The sequence below is a fragment of the Notothenia rossii genome, assembly GCF_949606895.1.
Source record: "Notothenia rossii genome assembly, chromosome: 5".
NCBI lineage: Eukaryota > Metazoa > Chordata > Actinopteri > Perciformes > Nototheniidae > Notothenia > Notothenia rossii.
In genome coordinates, this window is record NC_136903.1 from 48695024 (window position 1) to 48707913 (window position 12890).

The 12890-nt window shown below is 40.7% G+C and overlaps 1 long non-coding RNA gene across 3 annotated transcripts; it reads right to left on the minus strand.

Moving 5' to 3' along the window:
• Positions 1-6439: 6439 nt before the first annotated feature.
• Positions 6440-9598, minus strand: LOC307041745. 3 transcript variants are annotated; one of them, XR_013808869.1, is made up of 6 exons: positions 8971-9584; positions 8778-8884; positions 8327-8387; positions 7670-8244; positions 7014-7490; positions 6440-6573 (listed from the first exon to the last, which is right to left on the minus strand). It is a non-coding gene; the product is annotated as an uncharacterized lncRNA (long non-coding RNA). The 3 variants fall into 3 exon arrangements; XR_013808867.1 differs by having other exon boundaries at positions 6440-7490; positions 7670-8226; positions 8971-9598; XR_013808868.1 differs by having other exon boundaries at positions 6440-7490; positions 8971-9595.
• Positions 9599-12890: the final 3292 nt, after the last annotated feature.

The window sequence follows — 12890 nt, forward strand, 5'->3', positions numbered from 1 at the left end:
TACTAGAAAATGTATCGTCGACTCATAAAGAAATAAAGTAAAAGTTACGTCAGAGACTGCTTTAAAAAAAAACACGATAGCCTTAATCAAATAATAATAAATAATTTGCAATTAAATTTGCTTTTATTATTACGTGATGAATGTTAAATCAATCTACATTTCATTAAAAATTAGCAAATTAATAAAAAGTAGAAAATCCTACATTATATCATAATAATGTTTCTTCAATCAAGAAAAAATATGACATGATGTAATTACAAAAACCATTCACTGTTTAGTCGTGCTTGTTAAATATGGGAAAATCTAAGTCATTTACTTTTCTAATGATTTCTCATAGGTCCTTTGTACCATTAGGATTTATACAGTCTACATTGTTATTTTTAAAAGCTGAGCACGTAGGCTATATTTGTTTCTTATGTGTTTTTATAGGTAAATAAAAAAAGAACGTGTGTGATCCTCATTGTTTTGAGTTACAGTTTTAGAGTTGATCAGGAATTATTAAATGAAAAGTAGTCACATCTCTGGCTTCATAATTCATATGCATTCATTTTTAGAGGCATTACGATATCTAACCTCTATATGACAGAATGGCCTTGCTGCACGTTTCCTCAGAAATTATTTGTTTGTTTTAAAGTACCCAGGTTTTAAATACCTGGGTATCTGACTTGATGACTCTCTCACTTTTAAATTTCATGTAAATAACCTGCTTAAAATAACTGAGGGTTAGGTTAGGTTTCTTTTACAGAAATAAGTCCTGTTTCTCGCTTGAGGCCAGGAAAACGCTAGTCACTGTGACCTTTTTACCTGTGCAAATCACCTATGGTGATTTGTTATATATTAATGCACCTGCCAATTACCTGAGCAAGTTAGATGCTGCGTATCACAGTGCACTGAGATTTTTGACAAATTGTAAAGCAATTACACATCAGTGTACACTGTATACCAAGGCGGTTTTGCCATCACTTACTGTACGGAGGCTCAGTCACTGGTACATTTTCATTTACAAAGCCATGTTGGATAAACTACCATCTTATATCTGCTCCCTGATCTCTCGGCAAATTGAAAGTACTTATTGCCTGAGATCTCATGCTGTGGTTTTATTAAATGTGCCAATTGCTAGGACTGTCTTAGGGAAGAAAGCTTTTAGATGTGCAGCTCCACTAACTTGGAACAGTCTGCAAAAAGAATGGGAAATTACCAATCTGGTACCACTACAAGTTTTTAAAGCTCGGTTGGATGCTACACAATCAGATGCTGTTGGTACCTGTACATGTGGATAGATATGTAAATTGTAATCCCTGTAATATTTGCTGTATGATGTCCTTTTGTTGTTCTGTTGTTTATGTTTTTATGTCTTTATGTGGAACCTACTGCTGCAGGTCTCCCTTGAAAAAGAGATCAATGATCTCAATGGGATTTCACCTGGATAAATAAAGGTTTTTAGTTTAATTTAATTGAAAGTTGGGTCTCATAATGATGCTGCAGGTCAAAGTTCACCAACACCCATTAGTCTACTCTAGACTCTAGAATATTTAGTATTTTTGTATGCATTGCTATTGTAAAACAGGGAAGAAAGCTGAAAGGATCAGATGTCTATATGAATGGTAATTTAACTAAGCGCAACGCTAACATAGCTAGAAAAGCGCACTTCTTTGTTCACCTAACGAAGCACAGAGAAAAATTCAAGACACTTGGACTTCAAACTGTAAAATATTTATTAAACTAAATGGAACACCAGAGGAAGCAAAAGTGCTGGTCATCAGGGACGTCATGGATTTGGACAGATAACAGTGATCATCATCATACACCGGACTGTGAGGTAACACGCACACAAAGCCATGGCGCACCCTGACGACACCTGCTCATATACATCTGAAGTCAATAGTGACATAACTCAGAGGATAAAGGATAATGATCAATTGGAACTAAAAACATTCGAGTACACTGATCACAAGCTACATGACTAGGAACATGAAACTGATCCGGACAATAACTTTTTAGTCAACAACAACATCTGCTACTACTACTACTACACTGATGAACAATACAACCAGAACATCGAATCAAATGGCAAATCATCCATTGTAATAGCAGAAGCCTGTATGCAAACTTTAACAACATCAGAGAATATTTACATACTAATCAATTCAACATAATTGCTATTTCTGAAACATGGATCAACAACAAAAAGGACATAGACTTTGAGCTGGATGGATATGAGCTCAGATACAAAAATAGACCAAATAAGGGAAGGGGAGTAGTTGCCATCTATGTGGATACAACTCTGAACTTTAGTGTGGTGGACAGTATGACAACTGTGGTTGACAATCTATTAGAAAGTATAACAATTGAAATCTACAAGGAAAAAAAAAAAAATGTCATAAGCTGTATATACTGTATAGGACGCCAGGGTCAAGCATTGACACTTTCACAGACTGGATGGAGGGCATGTTTTCTAAAATAAATAACAAAGCTATTTTCATATGTGGAGATTTTAATATTAACCTGCTTAATCCTAACAAGCACAAAACTACTGATGAATGTATCAATACAATGTATAGTCTGAGCCTATTTCCAAAAATAACTAGACCCAGTAGAGTGACATCCCATTGTGCCACCATAGATAATATATTTAACAATTGCATTGAAAACCACACAGTATAGTGGCTTATTAATCAATGATATAGGGTTGGTTAGGGGTTAGGTTAGGTTTTTTTTTCCCGGGTCACCGAGGGTGCTGGTGTTGTTTGTTCGCCGCTCCTCCGCCCCAAATCTTGTTCTTTAGTCCAGATCAGAACCTCTCCTGTCTGGCTCTCTACTTTTAAAACATCAGTCATCAGCAAAAATAGCAGCATCTCTCTATCGAATCGACACAGAGCATTGTGTTGTCATCTCCTACCTGCTGGCTCTTTCCTGCTCACCGGTCCCTAGCCCGCTAGCATTATCGGACCTAGCAGGCTGCTACCTAGATCAGGGGTTCACAACCTTTTTTCCCAAGGGCCCCCCAAAATGACTCCTGTTGGGGGGGGGCACACACTAGGGGGGGGGGGGGGGGTCAACAGCGGTAATTCAAGTTTAAAAGTCTCAAAAATGCTACAACTACAGTCACAAACTGGATGAATTTGATGTATTTTGTTAAAGGAGGATGAATTTGTTGTGGAAAGCTTTTTTCTTATTCAAAAGAAGACCTTAACCTAAAGTACTCTTTAATGTTTAAATTAAGCCTTATTAGTTTGTCTGTTTTGCACATCCTCCTATTAATATCTAACAATAAAATAATACAATTCAATAACGTGCTTTAACCACCAGGTGCACCGTTATGGTGCAAATACAGCCTATCTACCAATAGAGAACCGCAGTGACGCGTCGTAAAACACGGAAGTAAACTTCTTCCGGTTCCTTCATGAAAAACCAATGCAAATTCTCCATAGGATTTTGGAAAATAGCTCGTAACAAGGTCTGTGGTTGACACACATTTAAGAGAGGGATCACGTTTTGTTCAGCCGGATAATCTCCACATGTCAACCCTAATTTTATAATTTTTGGATCATAAATCTAGTCGCCAAAAGCGAAATGCCAACGTTATGCTATACACGAACTACAAGCCAGTACAGCAGCAGGGTCGCACGACTTCAACGTCACGCCAACTTAAGATCGTTTCAACTGACTTGCACTGAAACTGCACTTTGAACACTTTAAATATATTAACATTTTAAACTGTATACCCCGGTTATCTAGGCCCTTTTTGTTTTGTTTAATGTATACCACGTTTATCTAAGCCCTTTTTGTTTTGTTTTATGTATACATGTCACACTGTGGGAAACGATATTTCGATATTTCTGGATGTATAACACATGTAGAATTTTTGACAATAAAGCTGAATTTGACTTTCGCGTGCTTGCATATTTTAACAAAGCTTTTCATTTTAGCCACACTGAATTTAACTAGAAGTCATGGCTGTGTCAATTACCAGTCTGATATCGTTTTACAAAGATGACAAGAAGAGTGTAGATAGAGGAGAGAACCACTACAAGTCAGGACACGTCAAACAGTGCAGCCTAGATGAAGGTGTGCTTACCGGTGTTGTCAGGGCTAGCATGAGGGACAAGGTTTATAGTGTCAGTGAGTAATGATAGCAAGAGTACCGTTAACCTAGAGTTAATTTATTCACATTAATTCCCATCAACAAATCAATTGTATGTGTCACATGAAATCTTTATTAGGCAAGGCAAGGCAAGTTTATTTATATAGCACTTTTCAACACAAGGCAATTCAAAGTGCTTTACAAAAAATGAAAGACATTAAGAAAATGGCATTTAAAATCAGTCATTAAAAAGAAAAGCTAATAAAATAAACATTAAAAGAAAAAATACATGGATAAAAGTTACAATGCAGTCTAAGATATGAATAGTTCAATTAAAAGCCGTTACAAAAAGAAAAGTCTTCAGCCTGGATTTAAAAATAGTAAGAGTTGCAGCGGACCTGCAGGTTTCTGGGAGTTTGTTCCAGATATTTGGAGCATAATAACTGAACGCTGCTTCTCCATGTTTAGTTCTGACTCTGGGGTCAGAAAGCTGACCAGTCCCTGAAGACCTGAGAGATCTGGATCGTTCATCATTTAGCAGGAGGTCAGAAATGCATTTTGGTCCTAAACCATTCAGTGCTTTATAAACAGCAGCAGTATTTTGAAATCTATTCTTTGACACACAGGAAGCCAGTGTAAAGACTTCAGAACTGGAGCGATGTGATCCACTTTCTTAGTGTTAGTGAGGACTCGAGCAGCGGCGTTCTGAATCATCTGCAGCTTTCTAATAGATTTTTTACTGAGACCTGTGAAGACACCATTGCAGTAGTCCAGTCTACTGAAGATAAAAGCATGGACACGTTTTTCCAAATCCTGCTGTGACATTAGTCTTTTAATCCTAGATATGTTCTTAAAGTGATAGTAAGCTGATTTAGTAACTGTTTTAATGTGACTGTTGAAACCAATAACTAATTTAACCCGCTGACAAGAGAGCCCACCTCCGAAGATCGTGACTGGCTGAGGGACAGACTCGGGAGCAGGTTTTCAGGAATTTCTCGGACACGTACAGCGAGGACTACAAAAAGACACATGAGGTGACAGGTCTCAGATGGACTTGGTATCACATTAAGAATGATATTCAGTAATAAGTCTGGCAAAAATAAATGGTTTAAATGATTTATTCAAGCTTGCAATGTTTTGAACACACATCCACAGTCACCTCATGTGTCTTTTTGTAGTCCTCGCTGTACGCGTCCGCATATCAGCATCGCAACCACAACCTCACACACTGGCATACACTGAATGTGCATCAAAGTGTTCCTATGGAGCCAAATATACCAAAAGATGTATGTAAACGACAGAAGAAGCGATCAAAATGTGTATTTCCTGGTTATTCGACAAAGGCCACGCCCGATACATCTGCCTATACCCAGCGCCGTATAGATAGAAGAATTACGACAGCGGAAGTCCAAAAACGGTTATCGTCACGTGGTTCATGCAGACGAGGATCGTTCCCCGGAAGTTCATGGCAGGCAATGTGAATGCATTGATAACAGGAGATAGAACTACGATTTTTGGTCATTATTAGTGAATAAAGGTTTTGATTTGCAATATTTATAAAACAAATCGATATGTGTATGTATTTACATCAATATTTTTTTTTTAATAAAATAGAATTTGCTAATATTAAGTGATAATATTAGGATCAGTGTGAACAACTAGTTTACATGTTAGGCTAACAGTGCCTTGGATAAAGAGCCTGTTGCTGTTTATAGCTTTGAATTCTTTAAAACCAATATTATCTTCTTAAACTTGTATGGTAGTCAGGAGCATCACTTTCTAATGTTTATTGATATATTTAGAGGGAGGGGATCTAAAGGAATGCTTCAAAATTCAGATTAGATTAATTTCTACCAGTTTCTTAAATTCATGGTAGTTTCAGTAATCCCATGGCAATTGAGGACACAAGTTATCTAAATGACTAATGTCATCTTTATGGCTTTCAGAAAGGACAGGAGACCGACAGGTGACTATCAAAGGACTAGCAGCAGCAGCAGCATGATGATGATGTTAAATGTGTTGTTTTAGGAACATCCATTGCAAATACATGGAATTCAATAAACATTGAATAGCATATCATGCAGTTTGTCTTTGCCTTTTCCTCCGTGTTGTCCTGGTTTGTTGTGCTGCCTCCTAGTCGCCACCATGGTTTGCTGTGCTGCCTGGGGATGCTCAAATCGCTCCGAGAAAGGAGTACGAATGTACGGCTTCCCCACTGACACAGAGCGCAGGAAAAAATGGCTGGCTCAAGTCAGCAGGAGCAATTTCACGACCAACTGCAACAAAATATGTGAGGATATTATATACAAACACTGCATTTGCACTTTTTCACAAAACGAAAACCACACCATTGGGAAAGCTTAATGTTTTGTTTAATACAAAAAAACAGGGAAAGGCTTGAAAAACACTGAGAGTTGAGACTCAGGGTGCAGGGTGAGGGTCTCAATGCAGGTATTCAGGCTCCATTGAATCCCCCTCTGGTTCTTGTGCTGAAAGAGGGAGTAACAGACAGGAGAAAGGGTTATACACACCTATATAGCACACCTATTGGATGGGAAATTGCCTTGGGGAGATACGGTGTGGTCTTTGTTCCCAACTGAAGTTATGGAACTTTATTATTTGTGAGTTTAACAAAGTATGACAAATGGCATCAGTAACAGATGTGATATGAATTTCTATAAAGTTGTCTCACATTCTTGGTCATATTTTATATACAGTATGTAATGAGTATAACATGTCCAGTAAGTATAAAGTGTTTCCTAATATTGTGTATTCAACCACAATGGAATATGTATGTGGGCAGACATAACTGAGTTGTTCTGTGTGTGAAGTAACCTTAAGTAATCACTCCGCAGGCACATTTTGATGCAGACCAGTTTGTCAAGACAAAAAAGGGCAAGACTAGGCTGAGAGCAGAGGCTATACCCACCATCTTCGTGCATCGCCCTGTGGTCAAAAAGAGAAGGGCCCCTGCACCACGATTCACCCCGGGACCTGTATCTACAAAGCCCATAGCTCATGATCACAGCTATAGTGTGAAAGGTGACACAGGTATAATAAGTATGAACTCTTAGTAACAAAAGTCATATTTCTTATTTTTAAGTGGTATAATATTTTAAATGTTCGAAAATCTACAGTGCCATGTCTTCTACTTACATTAGTCTCAAAGATTGAGGGAAGAAGGAATGAGGAGACTGAGAGAAAGGAAAGTGAGGGTGAAGAAAGAGAGGACATGGCTAGTGAGGAGAGACAGGGAGGGTGGACACCACCCACTCAGCCAGCAGCCAGTCAGCATACGAGGGAACCAGCAGCCAGTCAGCATACAAGGGAACCAGCAGCCAGTCAGCATACAAGGGAACCAGCAGCCAGTCAGCATACGAGGGAACCAGCAGCCAGTCAAACAGATCTATTACAAAAAATTAAGAGAAAATTAAAGAGCCAAGAAGGAATCACCAAAAAAGCAAAGTCTGCACTAAGAAAAATCAGGATGGAAAATGCAGCTCTCAAGAAAACAATGAAAAGTAGGGACAACAAATATAAGAAAACGTTTTAAAAAGACCAACTTAAGGCATTAGGCAGACTCACCACAAAGGGGATGAAATGGAGCAATGAGACAATTAAGAAGGCTTTAAAAATTTGCTTTGCGTGCGGACCAACGGGTTACAAAACTCTGCAGGAATTGCAGATTCCCCTTCCAGGAATAAGAACACTGCAAAGAAGGATGCAATGTGTTAAGTTTGAGCCTGGTGTGTAACAGCTAACATCAATGCCCCTCCACCCGTAACATCACTGCCCCTCCACCTGCCAACATCACTGCCCTCCACCGGCCAGCACCCAGCCAGAGGAGCGCAAACAACAAAAACAAGCAAGGTGTCCCGTCATGTACCTGGAAGTTTGGGTTGGCAAAATGGAGTAAGAGAGGGACTTGAAAAACCTTGGTGGCTCTCTACTCATGTTGTTACAGTTGTCTTGGTTGCAGCTCTCAAGTTTTTTTTTGTTGCCATTTCCACATCTTTAGAAAATATGAAATAAATGAAGTGAAATCAACCTCTTCTCTGGAGAACAAACTTTGATTTCTCTGTCTTGTGAGTTTGCAGTCTTGCAGTTTTGCTCCTCCACCTGTAACATCACTGCCCCTCCACCTGCCATACAGTAGGTTACTAACAAGATTACTTATATAATACAGTGATATAATACATGTTTAGTATGCTTACTTATATAAAACAGTAGTATTAAACTAACCTTGTGTTTTTACTCTCACTTAAGTCCCTCTCCCTTTGCCATCAATCCAAAATCAGCTGAGCTGCAACATTATACAGACAGGTAATAATCAACATAATCACAAGGACACAATATGGCTCTGCTAAAAACACTCACTCTTACACGCACCAAAGTTATATCTATCTAATATTTAACTCCCTCCACCCCCGCATACAATCCCTTTTAGAAGCCCCTCTTCTCTAATTCAACAACGTTGGACGAAATGACATTAAGAGAACGGAATTTACAATTAAAAGGCTGTTCAACGTGTGTTGCTAACTTTATCCGGAATCCTAGCTTTATCTGTTATCTGTAAACGTTCCCTAAATCTACTAATTTAGGGATAATCCACTGACATCCTTTAATACACATGTTAATTTGAATCAGATGTACTGATAATATCCGCAATATAAATCTTTAAACTTCTTCTTACCTTTAAAAGTCAGTCAAGAACGGTCTATTATGCTGCAACACTATAGCTCTGCTAGCCTTGGCGCTAACTTCCGGGGAACGATTGAGAGGCTCCACGATCCGCCATTGCTGTAAAAAAGTGGTCCATTGGAGTGAACGGAGATGACGTAACTCTCAGTCTATACGGCGCTGCCTATACCGTTATGGAATATTACCAGTTGTTCGGCCCACATCTAATTCGGTAACACCGGCTCCTGGTCTCTGCTGCCCGGGTCCCCAGCATTAGCTAGCTCCGTGCTAGTGCCACTTCACCGGATCATGCCGCCGCTCTACTCCCTGTCAGATCTCCACTCCTTTAATAACCGCCTGCCTCCGGAATGCATGGACATCCTCGCACATAATGAAATACTCCGCAAACGCCGTCCTCCACACAGAGGCTCTGGCCGTAAGTTTTTCTTTCATTCCACGTCCCCACACTCCATCCCGTCCATTTGGTCCTGTCACACGCCCACACTACGCCATCACAACAAACAACACGTAAATCTGACCAATCTTCTTTCACTCCCCCGGTCCACACAACCCCTCCCAATGCAACGTCACCTCAGAGCAGCCCTGCTCAACACACGCTCCATTCACAATAAAAGCCACATTCTGAATGAATTCATTAAAAACAATAACCTGTACTTTCTGTATCTGACCGAAACATGGCAAAAACCCCTGGACTATTTTTCTTTAAATCAAATCACCCCAGCAGGATTCACATAAATTGACAAACCTCGCCCACAAGGGCAGGGTGGTGGTATAGCTGCTATTATCAGAAAGGAAATAAAAGCTACCATAATCCCCATCCCTGATGTTTCTTCATTTGAACACCTGATCTTCAAACTCTCTGGTCCCACTCCCCTGGTCACAGCCATCATCTACCGTCCCCCGAAGCCAAACCCCTCCTTTCTCTCCGACCTCTCTGACATTCTCACTCAGCTTTCTGACATATCCCCATCTGTTCTCCTCTTAGGTGATTTTAACATTCATGTTGACGACCCAACCTGCAAATATACCTCTGAATTTAAGGAAACCCTTCACTGCTGCAACTTCTCTCAACACATCAACTTCCCAACACACAGCCGTTGTCACATCCTGGACTTGGTCTGCTCCACTGGTCTCACCATCCATCATCTGTCCAGCCTCTATCTCCACACCTCTGATCACCTGGCCATCATCATGGACATCAACATCCCCATCCCCGCCCAAAAGCAAAAACGCACAATAACCTACAGAAATCTCAAATCCATCTCACCTTCAGCAATCACTGCCTCCATTACCTGCAAGATGTCTATCTCTCCTCCGCCCCCCCCCCCCTACTTTCTGAAAACCCATCTAAACTTGTGGACTATTATAACAGCACCTTCTCCTTCTGTCTCAATGAACTGGCCCCCACAAAAACAAAAAATGTCTCTTTCATACACTCCGCCCCCTGGTATACCCCCGAAATCCGCCAAATGAAATCAAGGAAACGTCAACTTGAACGCCAACACAAGAAAACCACACTAACAGTCCATCTTCAAATCTACAAAGACTATCTCCAGCAGTACAGTAACGCACTCAAAGCAGAACACAACTCGGAACAGCGCCAAAATGTCCACCAGCGGCCGACATTATATTACATCCTTAGTGGCCAGGTAGACTGAGGGCGATCGTACTCTACTGTTGTCTGTAACTATATTATTTAGCCATTCTCACCCCTGTCCAGTTGTTGGCGAGTGTGTGTATATTAAGTAGCTATTGTCTAGTCTTGTTTTTGACCTCGTTGATTACCTCGTTGTTAAACCGGCTTTAGCAATCACAAAATATCACGGCAGCTGATCGTCCGAAGCTTTTTTTAATAAGCCCAGTAATTGTGATGGTGTGGATAAACGAGGTGAAAAAAGAGGGATTGATGCGGTGGAGGATGAAGGACAAGCCAGTAAGACTAAAACTGACAACGTTCAGCCAGCGGCAGAGGGATAAGCAAGTGGCAAGGAGTTCAAGCGGGAGTACCGGGTTCAGTGGGAGCAAGAGTTTAAGTGGCTGAGGAGGGAAGATGGCAAAATGTTCTGCGACATCTGTAGAAAAGCTAAGATGAGTAACGGATTTGTTCGAGGGTGCACGACAATGCAGAAATCAGCGTTCAGGCTAGGCTACAGCAGATCAATTGAGTTGTTCTTGTAAATGTTTTGTTCATATTTTGATTGTAATTGTCTGGATTAAAACGATGGCATTGTTCATATTTGCCTGTTTAGGCACAATGGTCGCGGTGTTTTTAGCGGCCTCTGACCCCCTCTGCTGTGCAGCCAGTGCAAGAACAAATAAATCATTAATGTTCGTGTTGACATGAAAAGTGACCACACGGTCGGTGTCTCTGTTCATCTTTTTTTTCTCCATGCCCTTAAAAGTTCTGTATGAATCATTACAAAAAAATGAATGAATGAACATTTGCTGCTCAGTACCCAAACATACATATTAAATAGGCTTTGTCTCATCTCATCATTAAAACATGAAGAATAAAATGACGGGTAATAATGGATTATGACGGACATTTTACGATCCTGTCCGTCAAAATGACGGACAACGAAAAAGTCTAACGCAACCACTGCTACAACCTATAGAAATGCAAAACGGCGTCAGTTTAGACGTAATTCTATCCTCCTGCCGCATCATTTATGAGAAAAATATTTCATAACATTAACACAACATATTCGAGGTGGTTTTAAATAACATATCCGTATTTATTTATTTCTTAAAGTTATGTTTTTGTGTGCACTGAGGAGTCGCAAACAGGTGTTTGTTTAATCATTTTTAAGATTGGCTTTAATCAATGTTTGAAAATGAATTCTTCATATATGATAAATGAGAAGTAACATTTTATTTATGGTATTATTTCCACATATTTCTCTCCATTCTTCCTTCTGCCAACGGTGTCACAGTTTCTCTTCACTCCCGTTTTTGTAGTGCGTACGCATGGGTTAGAGTTTGCATGGCGGACTGCACGTTTTCCCGTCAAGTTAATATTTTATAAATCGCAAACATTGCGTAGAAACTGGCGTACGCCATTTTTTTAGCGTATATCCCTTTATAAATGAGGCCCCTGGACTCAAACCTGACATCATGTCCAACTTCCAGCCCATCTCAAATTTCCCCTTTCTGTCAAAAATACTTGAACGTGTCATTGCCTCACAACTTAAATCCCACCTCAGCTCCAATGACCTCTTTGAGCCATTTCAATCCGGTTTCCGATCAAAACACAGCACCGAAACAGCTCTTCTGAAAATCTTAAACGACCTCCTCCTCTCCTCTGACTCCGGCAAAATGAACATCCTCATCCTCCTTGACCTCACCGCAGCATTCGACACCATCAACCACGCCACCCTGCTGTCCCTCCTCGAATCATCACTCAACATCACTGACACTGCACTCTCCTGGCTGAAATCCTACCTCACCGACAGACATCAGTTTATCAACATCAACAACTGCACCTCCTCCACTGCTCCTCTGTCCCAAGGCGTCCCCCATGGTTCGGTGCTTGGCCCCGTCCTCTTCATCCTCTACATGCTCCCCCTTGGCAGAATCATTCGTCACCACAACCTTCAATTTCACTGCTACGCCGATGATATCCAACTTTATATCTCAACAAAAACCATCACCCCCACAACACACTCCACTCTCACCAACTGTCTCTCAGAAATAAAAGCATGGATGCAAACAAACAATCTCCAACTGAACAGTGCCAAATAAGACATCATCATCATCGGCCCCCCATCCCGTACCAAAGCCATCCAGAATTTCAACTTCACCATTGACAGCCACACTCTATCTCCCCCCCTCACATCCGCAACCTCGGAGTCATCTTCGACAGTCAGCTCAAATTCAACCACCACATCCATCACATCACCAGGCACCTCAAAAACATTGCCCGTCTCCGCCCATCACTCTCCTCCTCTGCTGCTGAAACCCTGATTCATGCATTCATCACATCACGACTTGACTACTGCAATAGCATCCTTCTTCTTCTTCTTTCGTGTAACGTCAGAGGTCCAACTCGGTGTCGTGTAGCCATGCCCGCTTCTCTGGTCCTAAGTCGAAGAGGCTGGCTTCCGAG